The sequence below is a fragment of the Dendrobates tinctorius genome, unplaced genomic scaffold (assembly GCF_039654945.1).
Source record: "Dendrobates tinctorius isolate UK_male_01 unplaced genomic scaffold, ASM3965494v1 ptg000115l, whole genome shotgun sequence".
In the NCBI taxonomy this organism is placed as follows: domain Eukaryota; kingdom Metazoa; phylum Chordata; class Amphibia; order Anura; family Dendrobatidae; genus Dendrobates; species Dendrobates tinctorius.
In genome coordinates, this window is record NW_027361783.1 from 18,888,433 (window position 1) to 18,914,366 (window position 25,934).

The 25,934-nt window shown below is 40.5% G+C and overlaps 1 long non-coding RNA gene across 1 annotated transcript in view; it reads right to left on the reverse strand.

Moving 5' to 3' along the window:
* Positions 1-718: 718 nt before the first annotated feature.
* The window catches only part of LOC141101188 (uncharacterized), a 76,373-nt gene continuing 51,157 nt past the window's right edge, over positions 719-25,934 (reverse strand). The window contains exons 3-5 of the long non-coding RNA XR_012234907.1: positions 5,754-5,890; positions 5,523-5,656; positions 719-1,497 (exon numbers count right to left, since the gene is read on the reverse strand). This is a non-coding gene — a long non-coding RNA (uncharacterized lncRNA). The remainder of the gene's footprint in view (positions 1,498-5,522; positions 5,657-5,753; positions 5,891-25,934) is intronic.

Consider the following 25,934-nt stretch of genomic DNA (forward strand, 5'->3'; position numbering starts at 1 on the left):
TCCCCACAACATCAAGTGACTCTAATATACATAGACAACTAAATAAACTAAGGTTTTCTTTATGAAGATCTTTTTCTGTGGCACACTAATGCAAGTTATATGGATGCATCCACAAATGTCGCCAAATTGAAAATTGTGAATTATGCCACCAAATGCTTCATTGTGGTCATGAGTTCATTCAATATATCATAAAGCACTCAAGAAGATCAGAAACAGTTTATTCTCCAGTGGGTGGAGAAGCATCCCTGACTAACCTGATCAAATAAAGCATGTTTCGTAAAGAGAAACTACTATAAAATGATACATTAACTTTACTGCAAGACATTTATTACAAATAATTGTTAGTTTTGAAATGATTGAGTCACCAGTAAACAATGTTGCAATGTTACAAATTTGTGTGTGTGTTGCAATCACTCCCAGGGGTGAGACCTAAAAATTTGTACAAAATATTGTTTGACTGTCACCCTAATCTGCTGCCTTATATTATGCTGCTCTAAAATGATGACGCAAAAGTCTTTTGACAGTTCCTTTTAATAAATTCTGAGATAATATAGGGATCTCAGCACCCTAACTTACTGTATTAGCTAAAGGTAGAGTCAAGACTTGACCAATAGCAAACGACACATCTTGGCATTGCACTGACTGCCCATTTATTTCATTAGTGGTGCTACAAGCAAATTGACCATATACTGTGTGGGCAGCCTCTATTTCTGAAGGAAGTAAAGTTTAGTCAACATCACAGATTTTTTTTTACAGTAAGAGCAGTGAGATTATTGAACTCTACCAAACAATGTTTAATCTTTGATTCACAATTCAAGATCAAGGAAAACCTGGATACCTTTCATGAAAAATGTAATATTTCAGGTTAACGGAACTAGAGTTTGCAAATTTTCTTTGATCAAACCCATATTGCTTACATAACTGTATTTTGAATATGATTTGGTAAACAGCTAAAATGCCAAAACTTGACAAAGTACAAATATCTCTCGCTTTAACTGTATTACTAAATTCCTTCAGAAATTACAGCTGATCAACATAAGCTAAATTGGGACCATTGTTGCGTAAATTAATCATCCACAACAGCGGGACCTTTTTAATTCAGTCCCTCAATTTTAACAGGTAACAAGAGAGTAACCCTTTAGATCATATTAAAAAATAAAAGGAAACCTTCTATCTCCGTTCACGATGTCATTTTACTGTTTTATTCTTATAGGAAAAATGTGTTGACCGGTCCTTTCTAAATACAAAAGCCATCATGATACAGTATTCCGATATTATAAAGCCAATTATAAAAATTAATTTATACTTTCAAATAGAAATACATAACTTATGCACCTTGAACTTTAGGAAAGCTGGCTTTTCTGAAAAGATGATGAATGCTAAACTCGGCAAAGTCCACAGATAGCCAGAAGGCAAAATCGTATCTCAGTCACTTGTTATCCTCAGTTGGTTTATAACAGGAATTTTCTGAGAATTTTAACAGGCTCAGAACCAGACCTGGATAAAAAGATCATAGAAGGTAAGAAATATTTTTATCCTAATTAGTATATTAGTTTTGTTTATTATTATTATAAATTGTAGTATACCATTCAAAATGGGCGCATCCCTAAAAATCATATCATGTGGGAAAAACCTAAGACAGGAAAAAGTCTAATTGTTGAGGAATAAAACAGTATTTTGCTTATTTTTTGTCTATGACTGGTATCATAGCCTGAGGAAAGTGGTGATATTTCTGGCATGTGAAAATCAGTGAAATCTTTTGATTCGCATTATTGTTCTTCAGAAAAGCAGAAACATTTAGGCCTAAATCAATACATATAGGCTGGAATTGATCACGAAGGGAATTTTTTATTGTCACAATTGCTTGTGGCTGCATCATTAACTGTACAAAATTCACATAAATGTCATGTGATGTTTGACAAATTTGATTTTTAAATAAAATGCTTATTTTACAACTCTTTCTTAAGTGCTTTTTGCCCCTGTTTTTTGCTGGAGTGATAGCTGCAACTTTTTGAGCAATAAATACATTTGGCTAAACCCTTCACGATTTGTGCTGTATATGTATGTCATACGTCATATTCTTGCCTTTGATGTGGACCCGCACACTGATCATGCAGCTTGAGCTTGAGCTGTCCATTGCAGTAAGTTTTACCTAACACCATTGGTTTACATGATCATTTCCTGGTCTTGATTATTTGCTGTTGGACTCAAATGCCAACAAAATGGAATGCTGAATTCTGCATGGGGTTCCTTTATATTAAAGTCATTTATACCAATTATTAAAAAATGCAGGATCCCATCCTAACCTCCATTTGCCAACTCACACTAAGCAATTTCACTGCAATAATCTAATATATATTAGGATTTGAGAATTTCTCAGCACTACTTACACTTTACCAAATGGAAAAATCTTGGAGACATGAAATACTAATTACTGCTCAACTACATATTCTTGAACTACTAGCATAGCTTCATATACTGTATATTTTTTGACTCAGTATTTCTCTGGGCTGTTTGTAGAGATACCTTTATGCTTGCCTTTTTTAACTCTTTTGTATTGTTATGATGAATAAAGTTGGACTATTTTGAAAAATATTTTGACTACTGTGCCTTTATGTACAGAGATCAAACATCTCTGGAAGTGTCATTATATCTGTTATATTGGAGCTGTTGTTCACTTATATATGACACAGTGCATTAATCTATTCTTAATTCTGTCCAATCTATCAAAATATAGTAACATAGTAACATAGTCAGCAAGGCCAAAAAAAGACATTTGTCCATCCAGTTCAACCTATATTCCATCAGAATAAATCTCCAGATCTTCGTCCTTCTAAAGAACCTAATAACTGTAAGATACAATATTGTTGGGCTCCAGGAAAACATCCAGGACTCTCATGAACCCCTCGACTGAGTTCGCCATCACCACCTCCTCAGGCAAGGAATTCCAGATTCGCACTGTCCTAATAGTAAAGAATCCTCTTCTATGTTGGTGAAAAAACCTTTTCTCCTCCAGACGCAGAGAATGCCCCCTTGTAACCGTCACATTCCTTGGTATAAACAGATCCTCGGTGAGATATTTGCATTATCCCCTAATATACTTATAAATGGTTATTAGATCTGCCCTCAGTCATCTTTTTTCTAGACTAAATAATCATAATTTTGCTAATCTCTCTGGGTATTGTAGTTCCCCCATCCCCTTTATTAATTTTGTTGCCCTCCTTTGTACTCGCTCCAGTTACATTATATCCTTCCTGAGCACTAGTGCCAAAAACTGTACACAGTACTCCATGTGCGGTCTAACCAGGGATTTGTACAGAGGCAGTATAATGCTCTCATCATGTGTATCCAGACCTCTTTTAATGCACCCCATGGTCCTGTTTACCTTGGCAGTTGTTGCCTGGCATTGGCTGCTCCAGGTAAATTTATCATTAATTAGGATCCCCAAGTCCTTCTCCATGTCAGATTTACCCAGTGGTTTCCCATTCAGTGTGTAATGGTGATATTGATTCCTTCTTCCCATGTGTATAACCTTACATTTATCATTGTTACACTGCATCTGCCATCTTTCAGCCCACATTTCCAACTTATCCAGATCCATCTGTAGCAGAATACTATCTTTTATTGTATTGACTGCCTTACATAGTTTTGTATCATCTGCAAATATCGATATTTTACTCTGTAAATCTTCTACCAGATAGTTAATAAATATGTTGAAGAGAATAGGTCCCAACACCGACCCCTTCGGTACCCCACTGGTCACAGTGACCCAGTTAGAGAATATACCATTTATAACCACCCTCTGCTTTCTATCACTAAGCCAGTTACTTACCCATTTACACACATTTTCCCTCATACCCAGCATTCTCATTTTGTATACCAACCTCTTCTGTGGCACGGTATCAAACGCTTTGGAAAAATCAAGATAAACCACATACAATGACACACCTTGATCCATTCTATAGCTTACCTCTTCATAAAAACTGATTAGATTGGTTTGACAGGAGCGATTCCTCATAAACCCATGCTGACATGGAGTTAAACAGTTATTCTCATTGAGATAATCCAGAATAACATCTTTCAGAAACCCTTCAAATATTTTACCAACAATAGAGGTTAGACTTACTGGCCGACAATTTCCAGGTTCACATTTAGAGCCCTTTTTGAATATTGGTACCACATTTGCTTTGTGCCAGTCCTGTGAAACAAACTCCGTCGCTATAGAGTCCCTAAATATAAGAAATAACAGCTTTCTATTACATTACTTAGTTCTCTTTGTACTCGTGGGTGTAGGCCATCCGGACCCGGAGATTTATCTATTTTGATCTTATTTAGCCAGTTTTGCACCTCTTCTTGGGTTAGATTGGTAACCCCTAATATAGGATTTTCTTTGTCTCTCAGCATTTCAGCCAGCATTTCATTTTCCACTGTGAATACCGTAGAGAAGAAGGTGTTTAATATATTAGCTTTTTCCTCGTCATCTACAACCATTCTTTCCTCACAATTTTTTAATGGGCCAACACTTTCACTTTTGATTCTTTTACTATTGATATAGTTTAAGAACAGTTTGGGATTAGTATTACTCTCATTAGCAATGTGTATCGAATGGAAGCGGAGGCACAGGTGATGAAGTTCACATTTGTTTTTTATTTTTTGAGTGGAACCTCGGGACCTTGGTCCGGGGGGCTCCAAAGGGACGTAACTAGTGAGCCCCAGGTATCCGTAGTAAGATTACGTAGTAAGAGCGCGCGTCCTAAGCATTCTCCCTGGAGGCCTGCTGGCAGCGTGCCAGGAAGTGGGGGAGAGAGAAGCAGCAGCAGGATGCCGAGGGACAGACAGAGAGTGAGCAGCTTCGGGAGCAGGAGCGGATGAGGGACGAGAACTGGGGGCAGCACTAGAACCGGATGTAACAGTATCCCCCTCTTTACGCCCCCTCTTTTTCAAGCCTGCGTGAAATCTTTTAAGAAGGAGATGGGCCGGGATGTTCTCTTTAGGCTCCCAAGACCTCTCCTCATGACCAAAGCCTTGCCAGTCCACCAGGTAATTGGTGTTATCCCTTACTTTCTAGGCTGGTTTCACACTTGCATTTTTTTGCGCTGCTTTTTTCCCCTATATTTTAACATGGGTGCGCATATGTGCGCATACATATGCGCACGTACGCATTTGTATGCGCATGCTTTTTTTTTCAGTGTGCGCTCGGGCACACAAAATGCATCCTGTTGCATTTTTTGTGCGTCCGACTTGCCCCCAAAAAACCCATGCGCATGCAATGCATTTTTTTTTACAGCAAAACACCCATTAAAGTCTATGGGTGCGCATACGTGCGCATTATAATGCCCACGTATGCGCAAAAAACGCATGCGTTTTTTAAAAAAATGCACCAAAACCTGCAAAAAAATGCACACAAATGCATGATGCATTTTTTTCATGCGTTTGTGTGCGCAAAAAACGTGCAGCAAAAAAACGCAAGTGTGAAAGTAGCCAGGCAACTTCAGACTGATGTACTTGGAGGAGAGCCATACCTTGTCTCCAGGATGAAAGGTGGGAGCATTCAGGTGTCTTTTGTCCGCATGCCTTTTTATACGTTGAGAGTCTCTCTCCAAAGCAGTCATGGTATCTCTCCAAACTTTCGAGAAATCTTCGATAGAGGTATTGGCTGCCGGAACGCCAGACGGTTCAGAGATAGGAAGAGGAATACTGAGTTGAAGTCCAAACACAATCTGAAAGGGAGATTTTCCAGAAGATTCACTTACTTGGTTGTTGTAGAAGAATTCCGCCCAGGGCAGTAACTCTACCCAGTCGTCATGGTGTGCGTTGATGAAGTGGCACAGGAATCCGGCCAGGATATGATTGGTTCACTCCACTTGCCCTTTGGGTTGGGGATGGTATGCTGAAGAAAAATCCAATGCTGTCTTTAGTATTTACTTTGTGAGATGCCCTAAGTGGATTCCTTGGGCATTTATTAAATGTCAATCCTATTGACTCTGAGTGTGCTTTAAGAAAACAGATGGTATTTATTAAATGTGAGAGGTAAATATTCTAACAAAGATTGCATTCAAAGGAATTTGTCATGTCCTTAAAAGCTATTAACCTACATATATGGGAGTAATTAGCATGTTAATAGTCTTCTAAAGACAAGCAACTGCCAGTCTGAAAACTGGGCAAATGGGAGAAAATTAACTTCATTCCTCCCGGCAGCCTCCAGCTTTCAGTCACTAAAAAATACACAGTGAGCAGCAAATGTAATCACGCCCGGGCATTGACCAATAGATGGCTCAGCATTGCATTAGTGACCAAAGCCAGGAGTTCATTTCTTCCTAGCAGTCGAGTGTCCAGTACAGCAGCCACGGAGCTTTAGCACAATATAAACCTGAAGATTAATTCCATAACTGCAGATTTTGTTTTGTAAGCCATTCAGATGGAAGCTTGGGAGAGGGGTTACTAATTCAGGACAAAAATGCCTACAGTGCCCTTGAGACATTACAGGAAAAACTAGTGCTATAATCATCTACAATACACATGTATTTTGAAGCCATATATTGTTATTGGAAGTTTGCCTTGCCCTACAAGGATGTTTTTTTTGCCAATAATTTGTACTTTCCATATCCTTTCCTACACCACACACATTAACCCACATTATATATCTCAGGAGTCTTCATGCCACATTTTGGATCACATCTCAACATTTACCCAAGGAAAAGCCTCTGAAATACATATTATGTGTGATATCCGCAAGGGGGCTTCCTTTTTTTTTTAGGATGAGTTTTAGCTTTGAACTTTACCATTTACCATTGTCATATGATAAAATAAAATATGGGAAAAAAACTACAAAAAGGGGGGAAAAGTGCAAAAATACCACAATTCCACCTATACATTCTAGCTTTTATTTTTATGGCATTCATTGCACAGTAAAAATTTTGTAGTTTCATGATACTTTAGTTCAATATGATCACAGAAAAGACAATTTTACAATGCTTTTTAACCCCTTCACTACCAAGGGTGGTTTGCACGTTAACTCCCAGGCCAATTTTTACAATTCTGACCACTGTCCCTTTATGAGGTCAGAACTCTGAAACGGTTCCATGGATCCCGGTGATTCTGACATTGTTTTCTCGTGACATATTGTACTTCATGTTAGTGGTAAAATTTCATTCAAATAACTTGCGTTTATTTGTGAAAAAAACGGAAATTTGGCGAAAATTTTGAAAATTTCGCAATTTTCCAACTTTGAATTTTTATGCCCTTAAATCACAGCGATACGGCACACAAAAAACTTAATAAATAACATTTCCCACATGTTTACTTTGCATCAGCACAATTTTGGAACCAAAATTTTTTTTTGTTAGAAAGTTATAAGGGTTAAAAATTGACCAGCGATTTCTCATTTTTGCAACACCATTTTATTTTTAGGGATCACATCACATTTGAAGCCACTTTGAGGGGTCTATATGATAGAAAATACCCAAAAGAGACACCATTCTAAAAACTGCACCCCTTAAGGTGCTTAAAATCACATTCAAGAAGTTTATTAACCCTTTAGGTGCGTCACAGGAATTTTTTGAATATTTAAAAAAAAAATGAACATTTAACTTTTTTTCACAAAAAAAATACTTCAGGTTCAATTTTCTTTATTTTACCAAGGGTAACAGGAGAAATTGGACTGCAAAAGTTATTGTGCAATTTGTCCTGAGTATGCGGATACCTGATATGTGGGGGGGAACCACTGTTTCGGCGCATGGCAGACCTCAGTAGGGAAGGAGCACTGTTTGACTTTTTCAATGCAAAATTGGCTGGAATTCAGATCGGAAGCCATGTCGCATTTGGAGAGCCCCTGATGTACCTAAACAGTGGAAACCCCCCCAAGTGACCCCATTTTGGAAACTAGACCCCCCAAGGAACTTATCTAGATATGTGGTGAGAACTTTGAACCCACAAGGGCTTCACAGAAGTTTATAACGTACAGCGGTAAAATTAAAAAATCATATTTTTTCCACAAAAATGATCTTTTCACCCCCTATTTTTATTTTTCCAAGGGTAACAGGACCCTAAAAGTTATTGTGCAATTTGTCCTGAGTACGCTGATACCCCATATGTGGGTGTAAATGACTATTTGGGCGCATAGCAGAGCTCGGAAGGGAAGCAGCGCCATTTGACGTTTTTGGCTGGAATTGAGATCGGACACCATGTTGCGATTGGAAAACCCCTGATGTACCAAAACAGTGGAAACCCCCACCAATGACACCATTTTGGAATCTAGACCCCCCAAGGAACTTATCTAGATGTGTGGTGAGAACTTTGAACCCCCAAGGGCTTCACAGAAGTTTATAACATACAGCCGTACAATTAAACAATCATATTTTTTCCACAAAAATGATCTATTCACCCTCAATTTTTATTTTTCCAAGAATAACAGGACCCTAAAAGATATTGTGCAATTTATCCTGAGTGCGCTGATACCCCACATGTGGGGGTAAACCACTATTTGGGCGCATGGCAGAGCTCGGAAGGGAAGCAGCACCATTTCACGTTTTTGGCTGGAATTGAGATTGGACACAATGTCGCGTTTGGAAAGCCCCTGATGTACCAAAACAGTAGAAACCCCCCACAAATGACACCATTTTGGAAACTAGACCCCCCAAGGAACTTATCTAGATGTGTGGTGAGCACTTTGAACCCCCCAGTGCTTCACAGAAGTTTATAACGCCCGGGCGTGAAAATAAGAAAATCGTATTTTTTCCACAAACATGATCTTTTAGTCCCCATTTTTTTATTTTCCCAAGGGTAACAGGAGAAATTGGACCCCAAAAGCTGTTGTCCAATTTGTCCTGAGTACGCTGACACCCATATGTGGGAGAAAACTACTGTATGGGGACACGTCGGGGCTCGGAAGGGAAGTAGTGACGTTTTGGAATGCAGACTTTGATGGAATGGTCTGCGGGTGTCATGTTGCCTTTGGAGAGCCCCTAATGTACCTAAACAGTGGAAACCCCCACAAATGACCCCATTTTGGAAACTAGACCCCCTAATGAAATTATCTAGATGTGTGGTGAGCACTTTGAACCCCCCAGTGCTTCACGGAAGTTTATAACGACCTGGCGTGAAAATAAAAATATCGTATTTTTTCAACAAACATCATCTTTTAGTCCCCATTTTTTTTATTTTTCCAAGGGTAACAGGAGAAATTGGACCCCAAAAGTTGTTTTCCAATTTGTCCTGAGTACGCTGATACCTCATATGTGGGAGAAAACTACTGTATGGGCACACGTCAGGGCTCGGAAGCTCGGAAGGGAAGTAGTGACGTTTTGGAATGCAGACTTTGATGGATTCCATTGGTCTGCGGGTGTCATGTGCGTTTGGAGAGCCCCTGATGTACCTAAACTATTGAAACTCCCCACAAGTGACCCCATTTTGGAAACTAGACCCCCCACGGAACTTATTTAGATGTGTGGTGAGCACTTTGAACCCCCAAGTGCTTCACAGAGGTTTATAATGCCTGGGCGTGAAAATAAAAAAATCATTTTTTTCCGCAAAAATGATATTTTTGCACCCAATTTTTTATTTTCCTAAGGGTAACAGGAAAAATTGGACCCCAAAAGTTGTTTTGTAATTTGTCCTGAGTAGGCTGATACCCCATATGTGGGGGTAAACCACTGTTTGGGCGCATGGCAGAGCTTGGAAGGGAAGGAGCACCATTTGACTTTTTCAACGCAGAATTGGCTGGAATTGAGATCAGACGCCATGTTGCCTTTGGAGAGCACCTGATGTGCCCAAACAGTGGAAACCCCCCAATTATAACTCCAACCCTAACCCCAACACACTCCTAACCCTAATCTGAGCCCTAACCCTAACCCTAGCCCTAACCCTAGCCCTGGCCCTAACCCTAACCCTAGCCCTAACCCTAGCCCTAACCCTAACCCTAATGGGAAAATGGAAATAAATACATTTTCTTTTAGTTTTATTATTTTTCCCTAACTAAGGGGGTGATAACGGGGGGTTTGATTGACTATTTATGGCGGGTTTTTATGTCAGACTGTCAGACGCTAAAAGACGCTTTTTATTGTAAAAATAGTTTTTGCATCACCACATATTGTGAGCTATAATTTTTCCGTATTTTGACCCACCGAGTCTTGTGAGGTCTTATTTTTTGTGGGATGAGTTGACGTTTTCATTGGTATCATTTTCGGGCACATGACATTTTTTGATCGCTTTTTATTCCGATTTTTGGGACGCAGAATGAACAAAAACCAGCTTTTCATGAATTTCTTTTGGGTGGTGCGTTTACGCCGTTCCACATGCGATAAAATTGATAAAGCGGTTTTATTCTTCGGGTCAGTACGGTTACAGTTTTACCTCATTTAGGTCTTTTTTTTATGTTTTGTCGGTTTTTTGCAATGAAAACAATTTTATATAAAAAATAGTTATTTTTGCATCGCTTTATTCTGCAAGCTATAACTTTTTTATTTTTTTGCGGATGATGCTGTATGGTGGCTCGTTTTTTGCGGGACAAGATGACGTTTTCAGCGGTACCATGGATATTTATATGTGTCTTTTTGATCGCGCATTATTGTACTTTTTGTTTGGTGGTATGATAATAAATCATTATTTTTTGCATCGTTTTTTATTTTTATTTTTTAAGGGGTTCGCTAAAGGGGTTAACTAATGGGACAGTTTTATAGGGAGGGTCGCTACGGATGCGGCGATACCAAATATGTGTACTTTTATTGTTTTTTTTTTTATTTTGAAAAAATGGATTTATTGGGGAATATTTTTTTTTTTTTTACTAATTTATTTAGCGATTTTTTTTTAATTATTTTTAACACTTTTTTTTTCTTTTTACTTTATTACATAGTCCCAGGTGGGACATCACTGTCCTGTGACAGATAGCTGATCTATCACATCACAGATCACTGTGACAGATCAGCAATCTGTCACAGGCAGTTCTGCAGACTTCCTCATGCCTGCGCTTTGCAGGCAGTGAGGAAGTCAGCTCCCTACAGGCCCCCGAATGCCCCCGTTGCCATCTTGGATCCGGGGGCCTGTAGGGAAAGAGACCCCCGCAGCAGCGCTGCACATTGCGCTGCCGTGGGGGGCTCAGGGAAGCAAGGAGGGAGCCCCCTCCCTGCCGATGCTTCCCTTTAACCCCCGGTACACCGCGATCGCGTTTGATCGCGGTGTACAAGGGGTTAACGCGTCGGGGGCGGTCCGTGACCGCCCCTGACACATTGTGCTGGGTGTCAGCTGTGATAATCAGCTGACACCCGGCAGCAATCAGCGGCGCTCACCACGTGGGCGCCGCTGATCGCTGGGACGTAATATTCCGTCCATGGTAATTAGGTCCAGGGTCACATGGATGGAATATTACGTCCCTTGTAGGTAAGGGGTTAATATATTACTAGTTTTAAAAAAAATAAGAATTCGTTATCAAAAATGTGTTGTGTCACTATTTTAAAAGAGCTATAACTTTTTTATTTTTCTGTAGATGAGTCTGTATGACATCTTATTTTGTGTTGTGAGCTGTAGTTTTTATTTACAGAATTGAATATGTGATTATGTGATCACTTGAAAAATACACTGCAATACTTTTATATTGCAGTGTATTGCATGGTTTTCATACTTATTTTAAGCTTATGCTAATTTCTAATTCAAACAAAATGTGAAAACTGCAGCGATCAGTGGCTGCTGATTGGCTGCATCAGTCATGTGATTCCGCATATAGTACCAAGAAGTATAGAATTTTTTATTTGTTTCTACCCCATCCTGTGGCTACATGAAACAGCTTTTAAACCCTTAGCCCTCATGTGTGGTTTGCACGTTAATGATCGGGCCAATTTTTACAATTCTGACCCCTGTCCCTTTTGTCTGGAACGCTTCTATGGATCCCAGTGATTCTGACACTGTTTTTTTCATGACATATTGTACTTCAAGCTAGTAGTAGAATTTCCATTCATATAGCTTGTGTTTTGTTTGTGAAACAAACAAACATTTGGTGAAAATTTAGAAAATTTCGCAATTTTCCAGCTTTGAATTTTCATGCCCTTAAATCACAGAGATATGGCACACAAAATACTTAATAAGCAACATTTCCTACATGTCTACTTTACATCAACACAATTTTGGAGCCAAAATTTTTTTGTTAGGAACTTATAAGGGTTAAAAGTTGACCAGTGATTTCTCATTTTTACAACACCATTTTATTTTTAGGGACCACATTTGAAGTCACTTTGAGGGGTCTATATGATAGAAAATACCCAAAAGTGACACCATTCCAATAACTGCACCCCTCAAGGTGCTCAAAACCACATTCATAAAGTTTATTAACCCTTCAGGTGCTTCACAGGAATTTTTTGAATGTTTAAAAAAAATGAACATTTAACTTTTTTTCACAAAAAAATTATTCAGGTCCAATTTTTTTTTATTTTACCAAGGGCAATATGAGAAATTGAACCGCGAATGTTATTGTGCAATTTGTCCTGAGTACGGTGATACCTGTTATGTGGGGGAACCACTGTTTTGGCGCATGGTAGAGCTCAGAAGGAAATTAACGCCGTTTTACTTTTTCAATGCAAAATTGGCTGGAATTGAGATTGGATGCCATATCACATTTGGAGAGCCCCTAATGTGCCTATACAGTGGAAACCCCCTAAAAGTGACCCCATTTTGGAAATTATACCCCCCAAGGAACTTATCTAGATGTGTGGTGAGAAATTTGATCCCTCAGGGGCTTCACAGAAGATTATAACGTACAGCCGTACAATTAAAAAATCATATTTTGTCCACAAAAATTATCTTTTCACCCCCAATTTTTATTTTTCCAAGGGAAGCAGGACCCCAAAATTTATTGTGCAATTTGTCCTGAGTACGCTGATACCCCATATGTGGGGAGGAACCACTGTTTGGGGGCATGGCAGAGCTTGGAAGGGAATAAGCGCTGTTTGACTTTTTCAACGCAGAATTGGCTGGACACCATGTCACGTTTGGAGAGCCCCTGATGTGCCTGAAAAGTGGAAACCCCCACAAGTGACCCCATTTTGGAAACTAGACCCCCCAAGGAACGTATCTAGATGTATGGTGAACACTTTGAACCCACAAGTACTTCACAGAAGTTTATAATGCCCGGGCGTGAAAATAAAAAAATCATATTTTTTCCACAAACATGGTTATTTAGTCCCCAATTTTTTTTATTTTCCTAAGGGTAACTGGAGAAATTGGACCACAAAATTTGTTGTACAATTTGTCCTGAGTATGCTAATACCCCATATGTGGGAGAAAACTACTGTATGTGCACATGTCAGGGCTCGGAAGGGAAATAATGATGTTTTGGAATGCAGACTTTGATAGAATGGTCTGCAGGTGTCATGTCGTGTTTGGAGGGCCCCTGATGTGCCTAAACAGTGGAAACCCCCACAAAAGTGACCCCATTTTGGAAACTAGACCCTCCAAGAAACTTATCTAGATGTGTGGTGAGAACTTTGAACCCTCAGGGGATTCACGGAAGTTTATAGCGCCTGGGCGTGAAAATAAAAAAAATCATATTTTTTCCACAAACATGATCATTTGGTCCCCGATTTTTTTTATTTTCCTAAGGGTAACAGGAGAAATTGGACAGCAAAAGTTGTTGTCCAATTTGTCATGAGTATGCTGATACCCCATTGGTAGGAGAAAACTATTTTATGGGCACACGTTAGGGCTCGGAAGGGACGTATTGATGCTTTGGAATGCAGACTTTGATGGAATGGTCTGTGGGTGTCATGTCGCATATGGATAGTCCCTAATGTGCCTAAACAGTGGAAACCTCCCACAAGTGAACCCATTTTGGAAACTCGACCCCCCCAAGGAACTTATCTAGATGTGTGGTGAGCACTTTGATCCCCCAAATGCTTCACAGAAGTTTATAACGTAGAGTGATAAAAATAAAATCAGATGCCATGTCGTGTTTGGAGAGCCCCTAATGTGCCTGAACAGTGGAATCCCCCCAAATCTAACTTCAACCCTAACCCCAACACATCCTTAACCCTAATCCCAACCATAACCCTAATGGGAAAATGGAAATTAATACTTTTTTAATTTTATTATTTTTCCCTAACTAAGGGGGTGATAAAGTGGGTTTCATTTACTATTTATGGTGGGTTTTTATGTTTGGCAGCTGTCGCATGCTAAAAGACTCTTTTTATTGCAAAAAGGAGTTTTTGCATCGCCACATTTTGAGAGCTATAATTTTTCCATATTTTGACCCATATAGTCATGTTAGGTCTTATTTTTTGCAGGATGAGTTGACATTTTTATTGGTACCATTTAAGGGCACATGACATTTTTTGATCGCTTTTTATTTTTGGGATGCAGAATGAACAAAAAACAGCAATTCATGAATTTCTTTGGGGGGCGTTTGCACAATTCCGCATGAGGTAAAATTGATAAAGCAGTTTTATTCTTCGGGTCAGTACGATTACAGCGATACCTCATTTATATCATTTTTTTATGTTTTGGCGCTTTTATGCAATGAAAACAATTTTATTTAAAAAATAATTTTTGCATCACTTTATTCTGTGAGCTATAACTTTTTTTTACTTTTTGCTGATGACTCTGTGTGGTGGCTCGTTTTTTTGTGGGATAAGATAACGTTTTCAGTGGTACCATGATTATTTATATATGTCTTTTTGATCTCGTGTTATTGCACTTTTTGATCGACGGTATGATGATGAAGCATTGTTTTTTGCCTCGTTTTTTTGCTTTTTTTTAAGGGGTTTACTAAAGGTTTTAACTAGTGAGACAGTTTTATAAAGCAGGTCGTTACGGACGCGGCAATAGTAAATGTGTATTTTTATTGTTTTTTTATTTACAAAAAAAGAATTTATCAAATTTTTTTTATTTAGGATTTTTTTAAAAATTATTTTTACACATTGTTTTTTTTTTAAAGTTTATTATAATGTCCCAGTGTGGGACATCACTGTATAGTGTCAGATCGCTGATCTGACAGGCACTGCAGGAGGCTTTCTCAGCTCCTGCTCTCAGCAGGCACTGAGAAAGCCACCTCCCTGCAGGACCCTGAAGGCCCCTGTGGCCATATTGGATCTGAGGGTCTGCAGGGAGGAGGCCCTTGGAGCAACACGAGCACATCGCGTTGTTTTGAGGGTCTTAGGCTGGTTTCACATTTGCGTTTTTTAGCGCTGGAAAAAAACGCATACCTGTGCATGCGTTTTTTCCCCTATATTTAACATGGGTGCGCATACCTGCGCGCTGGTAAGCGCATGTATGCGATTTTCATGCGCTGCGTTTTTTTGGGGTGTGCGTTGGTATTTTCCAGACTCAGCATGTTGCATTTTTTGGCCCTTGAAAAAAGCGCATGCGCACGTATGCGCACGTTTTGCGCTAAAAATGGCCATTATAGCCTATGGATGCGCATACGTGCGCACTGGCATGCGCAGGTATGCGTTTTTTTAGCGCTGCGTTTTTTTGGTGGTGTCCACTTGTTGTCCTAGTTATAATCTTCTAAAGTCAAAAAAAAAAGTCTATATAAAGGAGGTGCCTGCCAAAACTCTGCCACTACTACACTGACAGATTGAAGAGCAGACAGTCAACCAAGAACCCATTATATCAGCGAAGAATGTGAGTATATTACATTATATGCCTGTCCTTTTAAATTATGTATGTACTAATGATTTTTATTATTTTTACATGCAGTATGTCTTCAGAATCAGAGTATTCCCCATCGCGGCAGGAATTGGCGCAAGCAGACCGTGAGGTGATTATTTTTGTGCATCTGGTAAGTATATCTGCTGCTTCTCCAAATCTCTTACGTTTTTTTCAACTTTTTTAAGACATCGTCATCATCCTCTTCTGTGGACGGGACTAGTGAGGGCGAAGAGCAGGAGCAGCGAAGCCAAGTCCCGGTGGTGATACGGAATGTAAGTATCAAATGATTTGTAATGTTCTTTATTTTTTATCTTCTATTTTTACTCTTTTTTATGTTTCTTTTTTTGTAACTTTTTATTCAATTTAAATTGGATTATTCTAATGAATGTGTTTTGTCTAGGTTCCACAACGAGATGAAGACGTGTACCTGGATAATGAGCAGCTCATCAGCCTGGTCCAGGAGCGTTCGCCGTTGTGGGACAGCCGTGACCGGCTGCACAAGGACATTGTGGTGACCCGGCGGCTATGGAATGAGGTGGCCGCAGCATTGATGGATGGCTGGGACAGCGCCACAGCATCCTCCAAAAAGGCGTTTAGTGAGTATTTCCCTGCTCTGTATTGTGCCACAGTGACTGTTGTCCTTGACGGCACTGTTGGGTTTCGTGCTAGGTGTATTCTAGCAGGAAACCCAACAGTGTCATCGGGGTCTACAGTGACTGCTTTGAGTATTGTATTGCTACATTGTGCCGCAGTGACTGTTGTCCTTGACGGCACTGTTGGGTTTCGTGCTAGGTGTATTCTAGCAGGAAACCCAACAGTGTCATCGGGGTCTACAGTGACTGCTTTGAGTATTGTATTGCTACATTGTGCCGCAGTGACTGTTGTCCTTGACGGCACTGTTGGGTTTCGTGCTAGGTGTATTCTAGCAGGAAACCCAACAGTGTCATCGGGGTCTACAGTGACTGCTTTGAGTATTGTATTGCTACATTGTGCCGCAGTGACTGTTGTCCTTGACGGCACTGTTGGGTTTCGTGCTAGGTGTATTCTAGCAGGAAACCCAACAGTGTCATCGGGGTCTACAGTGACTGCTTTGAGTATTGTATTGCTACATTGTGCCGCAGTGACTGTTGTCCTTGACGGCACTGTTGGGTTTCGTGCTAGGTGTATTCTAGCAGAAAACCCAACAGTGTCATCGGGGTCTACAGTGACTGCTTTGAGTATTGTATTGCTACATTGTGCCGCAGTGACTGTTGTCCTTGATGGCACTGTTGGGTTTCGTGCTAGGTGTATTCTAGCAGGAAACCCAACAGTGTCATCGGGGTCTACAGTGACTGCTTTGAGTATTGTATTGCTACATTGTGCCGCAGTGACTGTTGTCCTTGACGGCACTGTTGGGTTTCGTGCTAGGTGTATTCTAGCAGGAAACCCAACAGTGTCATCGGGGTCTACAGTGACTGCTTTGAGTATTGTATTGCTACATTGTGCCGCAGTGACTGTTGTCCTTGACGGCACTGTTTTTTTTTTATCAACAGTGGACAAAGTCCGAACACGTTGGCGTTCGATCAAGGACCGCTTCAACAGTGATGTTCGTGCTGAGGGCCAGGTTCGCAGTGGATCTGCGTCAAGGACCAGAACTAGATACCGTCACTATAACGCGTTGCAGTTCCTAAGACCGGTCCTTGCCACGAGATCGTAAGTATTATAAATTTTGGGTTTTTATTTTTATTAATCTGTGTTTTTCTAATCCACAGCTGATGCTTCTTGTAAAGGCATGGTAGTAATGATTTTCCTTTCTTCAACAGCACCTGGAGCAGCACCCTGCAACCTGGCCCTGGAGCGGTCCTTCCTCGGACGTCCTCTGACCCGTCCCAGCCATCCGACAGCCAGGAAGCACCTTGCAGGTCAACCACACACACAGCTGGTGACCAGGAAGCTGGGCCATCAGGTGTTCCCCTGTCCCAGGTCTCTGCCACTGGTTATGCGGGCACTACCCGCCAACGGCAGAGGGCCTTGGACAGGAATGTCTTGCCCGAGTTTATGCATTTGAGCGAGACATTTAATTCCAGCCTCAAGTCACTGTCCGACAGAGTTGAAAGCGGTTTTGCACTCATGGAACGTGGTTTTAACCACTTTGAACACCGCTTCAATTCTGTAGAACAGCGCCTTGACCGTCTGGAGGCCGACCTCAACAGACCAGCACACCATTTTTTTAGTAAGATTGAAAAGGGCATGGCGGAACACCTTAGTCCTGATCAACAGCTGAATGTGCTGCAGGCCTGCAACAATGCTTTCTTGCAGGCTATGCAGCATAATCGGTACGGTCAGCAGTCAGTGGTGTCCTTTCCACCTGTGCCACCATTGACTCGCTTCACCTCACTACCGACTTGTGCTGCATACCACTGCACGGACACCTCTATTCAAAGCCAGGACACCCACCGTTACACCACCACAAGTCTGAGTGCAGCTGGTCACTTCACCGACACCACCATGGCAAGCGCTGCTCCTGTCTGGAGCACCATCGCCACTCCCATGCATGCGTGGAGCTCAGCCACCACTAGGCAAACATGGAACAGCCCTGCCGCTACAACAACGTGTAGTAGCCCTGCCACCACCACTCTGCAAACCTGGACCATCACTGCCGCCACCAGTCCTCCTGCAAGGACGAGCACTGACAACGAAGAGCAGCAGCAGCAGCCACCTCAGCAGCAGCTCCAGCCACCTCATCAGCAGCCACCTCAGCAGCAGCAGCAGCCACCTCAGCAGCAGCAGCAGCCACCTCAGCAGCAGCTGCAACCACCTCAGCAGCAGCTGCAACCACCTCAGCAGCAGCAGCTACCTCAGCAGCAGCCGCCACCTCAGCAGCAGCTGCAACCACCTCAGCAGCAGCAGCCACCTCAGCAGCAGCCGCCACCTCAGCAGCAGCAGCCGCCACCTCAGCAGCAGCAGCAGCCACACCTGCAGACGGGGGACCTACACTCAATATTTGCCCCTACTTCAAGGCGAAATCCATCAAGGCGGGCATTGGGCCAAAGTCGGTCCAGGCACACAAGCCTACGGCGACATGCCATTACAACTAATGTACCTGAACAGATTTCCTCTCCTCCAAGAGTTCCTAGTTTGATTCCCTTAACTGGACTACCTTCCCCCACAAGTTTTGTTGCCCCTTCCCCTCAAACACCGTCTTCAACAGCAAGTGTTGCATATTCCCTGCACACCCCCAAATTGAAACCATCTGCCCCCAAACGCCGGAAAAAATAATTTTTTGGTTTATTTTTGTGATAAAAAATAAATTTACATTTGTGGTTCACCATTACTAAGTTTCATTAATGTTGTTTGCGCCGCTCACACACACTGATGGGTAAATACATGTTAAAAACCAACCCAAGGCCTAGTATAGTCATATGTGAAATAACACGGACTAGTATAGTCATACCAAGGCCTAGTGTAATAACTCGAGTTTTACCAACTTGGATCTGGTTTCATGAAAAACAAACTGTTGAAACTTATAAGTTTCTTTCTAGTTTCACCAGTTTGTTTTTTGTGAAACAAGATGCTAGTTGTTAAAAATCGAGTTATTACAGTAGGCCTTGGTATGACTATACTAGGCCGTGGTATTTCACATATGACTATACTAGTAGGCCCAAGGCCTACTATACTCATATTTGAAATACCACGGCCTAGTATAGTCATTCCAAGGCCTAGTGTAATAACTCTAGTTTTACCAACTAGAATCTGGTTTCATGAAAAACAAACTGTTGAAACTTATAAGTTTCTTTCTAGTTTCAACAGTTTGTTTTTTGTGAAACAAGATGCTAGTTGTTAAAAATCGAGTTATTACAGTAGGCCTTGGTATGACTATACTAGGCCGTGGTATTTCACATATGACTATACTAGTAGGCCCAAGGCCTACTATACTCATATTTGAAATACCACGGCCTAGTATAGTCATTCAAAGGCCTAGTGTAATAACTCTAGTTTTACCAACTAGAATCTGGTTTCATGAAAAACAAACTGTTGAAACTTATAAGTTTCTTTCTAGTTTCAACAGTTTGTTTTTTGTGAAACAAGATGCTAGTTGTTAAAAATCGAGTTATTACAGTAGGCCTTGGTATGACTATACTAGGCCATGGTATTTCACATATGACTATACTAGTAGGCCCAAGGCCTACTATACTCATATTTGAAATACCACGGCCTAGTATAGTCATTCAAAGGCCTAGTGTAATAACTCTAGTTTTACCAACTAGAATCTGGTTTCATGAAAAACAAACTGTTGAAACTTATAAGTTTCTTTCTAGTTTCAACAGTTTGTTTTTTGTGAAACAAGATGCTAGTTGTTAAAAATCGAGTTATTACAGTAGGCCTTGGTATGACTATACTAGGCCGTGGTATTTCACATATGACTATACTAGTAGGCCCAAGGCCTACTATACTCATATTTGAAATACCACGGCCTAGTATAGTCATTCAAAGGCCTAGTGTAATAACTTGTAAGTTGGAATGGAGCAGATTACATTCATCCACTCAATGCTGACTTGTATTCCCCATGGACTTTCATTGGGGTTGGGTTTTGAGGGTTGTGTTTTGAGAAAATCACATACTTTGTTTTCAACTAGTTGCACAATTTTCTCTTGAAAAAAAATGGTTTCCTGATTCATGGCCTGCAGCTTTGCTCGTTCCAATATATTTCACGCAGACTAGCAATGCTGCATTTTAACTCATATGTGTATTTACCTGCCCAGGTGTGTGAACATCAAAAAATTCAGTTATACATGGGAAGTTTTTTATTAAATTGGAGTTTCAAAAATATAGTGCACTCAGTAATGGTATCAAATAAGGTTTTTTATTACCATAAACAAACAAAAACATTACACCATTTCATCTTGCCAGTGCACCCGTCCTACATCAGAAATAAAGTAGGCCGCAAATTGGTCCCTCATTTGGCCAACTTCAACGGATGACCTGAGAGTGTGCTGAGTGAATTCAGGCAATGGGTTAGGAGCATCATCGTCCAGTTCAAAGGTCGGGTGCTCTTTAGCCATCACAAAGTTATGTAGAACCACACAGGCCTTCACCACCTCATCGACTGTTTCAAGTTTAAGATTAATGGCCGTGCCCAGAATTCGCCATCTGGAAACAAGAATCCCAAAAGCACACTCGACAGTTCTTCTGGCCCTGGTCAGCCTGTAATTAAATATTTTTTTGGTGTGGTCCAAGTCCCGGCTGGAGTAGGGTTTCAGTAAGTTTCCGCACATTTGAAAAGCCTCATCGCCAACCATTACAAAGGGCAGTGGCGGAGCTTCGGTTTGAGGAAGAGGCCGTGGCATAGGGAAATTAAATTGGTTGCCATACAACCTCCGGCCCATGTCTGAGTTTTTAAAAGCCTGTGAGTCATTACCACGGCCAAATGCTCCAATGTCCACTGCTACAAACATACATCCGGCATCCGCAATCGCAATGAGTACTATTGAAAAGTACTTTTTGTAATTATAGTACTCAGATCCCGTTCTTTGGGGTTTGATGATCCATATGTGTTTACCATCAACAGCTCCCAAACAGTTGGGAAAATTGCATACTGTCCAGAATTTGTCAGCAATTTCCATCCACTTTTCAGCGGTGGGCAGGGGCATAAATTCTGGGCAAAGAACATTCCAGAGAGCCCGGCAGGTGTCAGCAACAATTTCAGACAAGGTAGAGATTCCAATACGGTACTGGAAGTGTAGTGAAGATAGGGTTTCTCCAGTCGCCAGGAATCTGTGAACAGACAAAGAAGTAAAATTAATATTTATGTATATTATTTTAAAAAACTATAAAATAAAATATTAGTACATTCACGAAAACTAATTACCCACGGTTTTGAATACTAAATTAAAAAAAAAACCATCAGACCGCACCCCTTGGTTTTTAAAACATACCGTAATGTCACCAGTAGCCGTTCCTCAGGAGGAATCGCACGACGGAGCTGTGTGTCCTGTCTCCGGATGGATTGTTGGACACGAGCAAGCAAATCCATGAAACTTTCGTGGGACATCCTGATATAATCTGTAAATTTCTCCGGGTTTGGTTGTAGCTCGCTGTAGAGGGTGTGGTATGCCCCACGGCTCTCCCAGAGTTCAACAATCGGATGTATCCACATACGCCGCCGTCTTCGCTGCCTCTCTCTCTTCCTTTGTTCATGGCAAGCAACTGCATACGCCTGAGCCATCGCGATGTCCAAATCCAAGTTGAAGTGAAAACTCTTCCAGCACAGATCCATGGTCACGAGAAGAATCAAGCAAATGTGAAGAATACTGTAGACAGGGTCTATATATTAACATACCACACCCACAATGAAGTCCCATTGGTCTTGTGTGTTGTTGAATGGTTGTTTTTTCATTTTTGTGGGGTTTTTCCAAAATCTGTAAAAAAACGCAAATGCACAAAAAACGCATACAAACGCGCAAAAACGCTGCGTTTTTTTCCTGCATGCGCATAAAAATGCTTGAAAAAAACGCAGCGTTTGTATGCATTTGTATGCGTTTTTTTAATGCGTTTTTTTGCGGGAAAAACGCGCTGCAAAAAAAAGCAAGTGTGAAACTAGCCTTAGGGAAGCACCCAGGGAGCCGCCTCACTGCGTAATTCTTCCCTATGCCCGCGCTACACTGCTATCATGTTTGATCACAGTGTGCCAGGGGTTAATGTGTCAGGAGCGGTCTGTGACCATTCCTGTCACATAGTGCCGGGTGTCAGCTGTGATAATCAGCTGATCTATGATGACGTACTATCCCGCCTTTGGGAATTAAGTCCAAGGGCTCATAGACGGGATAGTTTGTCATGTGTCAGAAAGGGGTTAAAATAGGAAAAAATCATTTATCAACCTGTAGCTACAATCCCTGAAATTTTTACGTTAAGTTGGATTTTATAATATAGACTTTTTTGAAAAGTCACAACTTTGAATTTCTGATTTATTTAGCCATATTTCCATAAAGCTACAAAATCAGATTAAGAATATGTTTAAAGTGGTTATAAAAGTTTGGAAACAATTATATTTAATATCCCATTTTGAGTCCCAATGTAGTGCTTGTTAGAATAAAAGATACATATAAATGTATTAGCAGGTGTTATTTTTCACATTATTTGATTAACTGGTGGTAAAAGTGATGTGATGCCATTAGCATACAGATGTCTATTAAATTCATTTTGAATAACTATAAAAAAATTTCTTAACTGTGTATGTTGGGAAATGTACAGTTGTGGCCAAAAGTATTGACACCCCTGCAATTTTGTCAGATAATACTCAGTTTCTTCCTGAAAATGATTGCAAACACAAATTCTTTGGTATTATTATCTTCATTTAATTTGTCTTAAATGAAAAAAGACAAAAGAGAATGAAGCAAAAAGCAAAACATTGATCATTTCACACAAAACTCCAAAAATGGGCCAGACAAAAGTATTGGCACCCTCAGCCTAATACTTGGTTGCACAACCTTTAGCCAAAATAACCGCAACCAACCACTGCTGGTAACCATCAATGAGTTTCTTACAATGCTCTGCTGGAATTTTAGACCATTCTTCTTTGGGAAACTGCTCCAGGTCCCTGATATTAGAAGGGTGCCTTCTCCAAACTGCCATTTTTAGATCTCTCCACAGGTGTTCTATGGGATTCAGGTCTGGACTCATTGCTGGCCACCTTAGAAGTCTCCAGTGCTTTCTCTCAAACCATTTTCTAGTGCTTTTTGAAGTGTGTTTTGGGTCATTGTCCTGCTGGAAGACCCATGACCTCTGAGGGAGACCCAGCTTTCTCACACTGGGCCCTACATTATGCTGCAAAATTTGTTGGAAGTCTTCAGACTTCATAATGCCATGCACACGGTCAAGCAGTCCAGTGCCAGAGGCAGCAAAGCAACCCCAAAACATCAGGGAACCTCCGCCATGTTTGACTGTAGGGACCGTGTTTTTTCTTTTAATGCCTCTTTTTTTCTCCTGTAAACTCTATGCTGATGCCTTTGCCCTAAAAGCTCTACTTTTGTCTCATCTGACCAGAGAACATTCTTCCAAAACGTTTTCGGCTTTTTCAGGTAAGTTTTGGCAAATTCCAGCCTGGCTTTTTTATGTCTCGGGGTAAGAAGTGGGGTCTTCCTTGATCTCCTACCTTACAGTCCCTTTTCATTCAGATGCCGACGGATAGTACGGGTTGACACTGTTGTACCCTTGGACTGCGGGGCAGCTTGAACTTGTTTGGACGTTAGTCAAGATTCTTTATCCAACATCCGCACAATCTAGCATTGAAATCTCTTGTCAATTTTTCTTTTCCGTCCACATCTAGGAAGGTTAGCCACCATGGTCTTTAAACTTCTTGATGACACTGTGCACGGTAGACACAGGAACATTCAGGTCTTTGGAGATGGACTTGCAGCCTTGAGATTGCTCATGCTTCCTCACAATTTGGTTTCTCAAGTCCTCAGACAGTTCTGTGGTCTTCTTTCTTTTCTCCATGCTCAATGTGGTACACACAAGGACACAGGACAAAGGTTGAGTCAACTTTAATCCATGTCAACTGGCTACAAGTGTGATTTAGTTATTGGCAAAACCTGTTAGGTGCCACAGGTAAGCTACAGGTGCTGTTAATTACACAAATTAGAAAAGCATCACATGATTTTTCGAACAGTGCCAATACTTTTGTCCACCCTCTTTTTATGTTTGGTGTGGAATTATATCCAATTTGGCTTTAGGACAATTATTTTTGTGTTTTTTCATTTAAGACAAATTAAATGAAGATAATAATACCAAAGAATTTGTGTTTACAATCATTTTCAGGAAGAAACTGAGTATTATCTGACAGAATTGCAGGGGTGTCAATACTTTTGGCCACAACTGTATTCAGACCTTTCTCTATATAAAACATTTTCCTTTTGGATAAAATATCATTTCTTGTTTTTAAAGATATTGTCCTCCATGTAACGTCTGATTAAAAGGAACAGATGTTTTCTGGATGGTATGTGGTCTTTCTGTTATCTCTTTTTATACCAGTTCAAAATAGTACTCATTGAAAATGCAGAAAATAGGGAAACAAACTTTCAATTGCTGGACCATTTTCGACTTCAGAAAAATCTGTTTACATGTGCTCGAATGGCCCTGCTGAATAGACTGTGTCTTTTGAATTCAGCCTGAGGTCAGCCCTAATGCTCTGCTCACTGGTCCAGACTCTTTTCATAGGGAGCAGCTGCCTCTAATTGCCATCACAAATTGATATGATGTAGACCCCTAGCAGAGTGTCAGCGGCGGTTTTCTTCTTCAGAAGGGGAGGAAAGCCTTAGAAAACGACCAACTGGGGCTTATTACAATAAAGTAGAAGATCTGATTTGTTACACTTTAGACGAAAACATGTTCTTATTGAAAAGTGTCACTGATAATAGAGAAAGTACATGGTTGTTAAAGCCACATGAAAGAAGCAAAGGCACTTAAACATTTATTACATTACATCACATTAATTTAGGAAACACAAGAATAAATAAATCCCTGCTATGTGAACGTGGCAGAAAATGAATTATTTCAATAAACTATTCAAAGAGTTTTAAACAGGCAATGCTAAGTCTGAAATAAAATATAGTAGAATTCAGAATCTGAAGGATTAATATATGTAATAGCATTCAATAACTATGCAAGCATTACTTTACCTACTACAGGAACTGCAACAGAAAAAAATATCTTGATTTAATTAGTAATTCTTGCTTTGTTTTATTTAACAAGTGCCTGTACAAAGCGTATATATATATATACAGTCATATGTTAAAGTTTGGGCACCCCTATTAATGTTAACCTTTTTTATTTATAACAATTTTGGTTTTTGTAACAGCTATTTCAGTTTCATATATCTAATAACTGATGGACTCAGTTATATTTCTGGATTCAAATGAGGTTTATTGTACTAACGGAAAATGTGCAATCTGCATTTAAACAAAATTTGACCGGTGCAAAAGTATGGGCACCTCAACATAAAAGTGACATTAATATTTCGTAGATCCTCCTTTTGCAAAAATAACAGCCTCTAGTCACTTCCTGTAGCTATTAATGAGTTCCTGGATCCTGGATGAAGGTATTTGTGACCATTCCTGTTTACAAAACAATTCCAGTTCAGTTAAGTTTGATGGTCGCCGAGCATGGACAGCCCGCTTCAAATCATCCCACAGATGTTCAATGATATTCAGGTCTGGGGACTGGGATGGTCATTCCAGAACATTGTAATTGTTCCTCTGCATGAATGCCTGAGTAGATTTGGAGCGGTGTTTTGGATCATTGTCTTGCTGAAATATCCATCTCCTGCG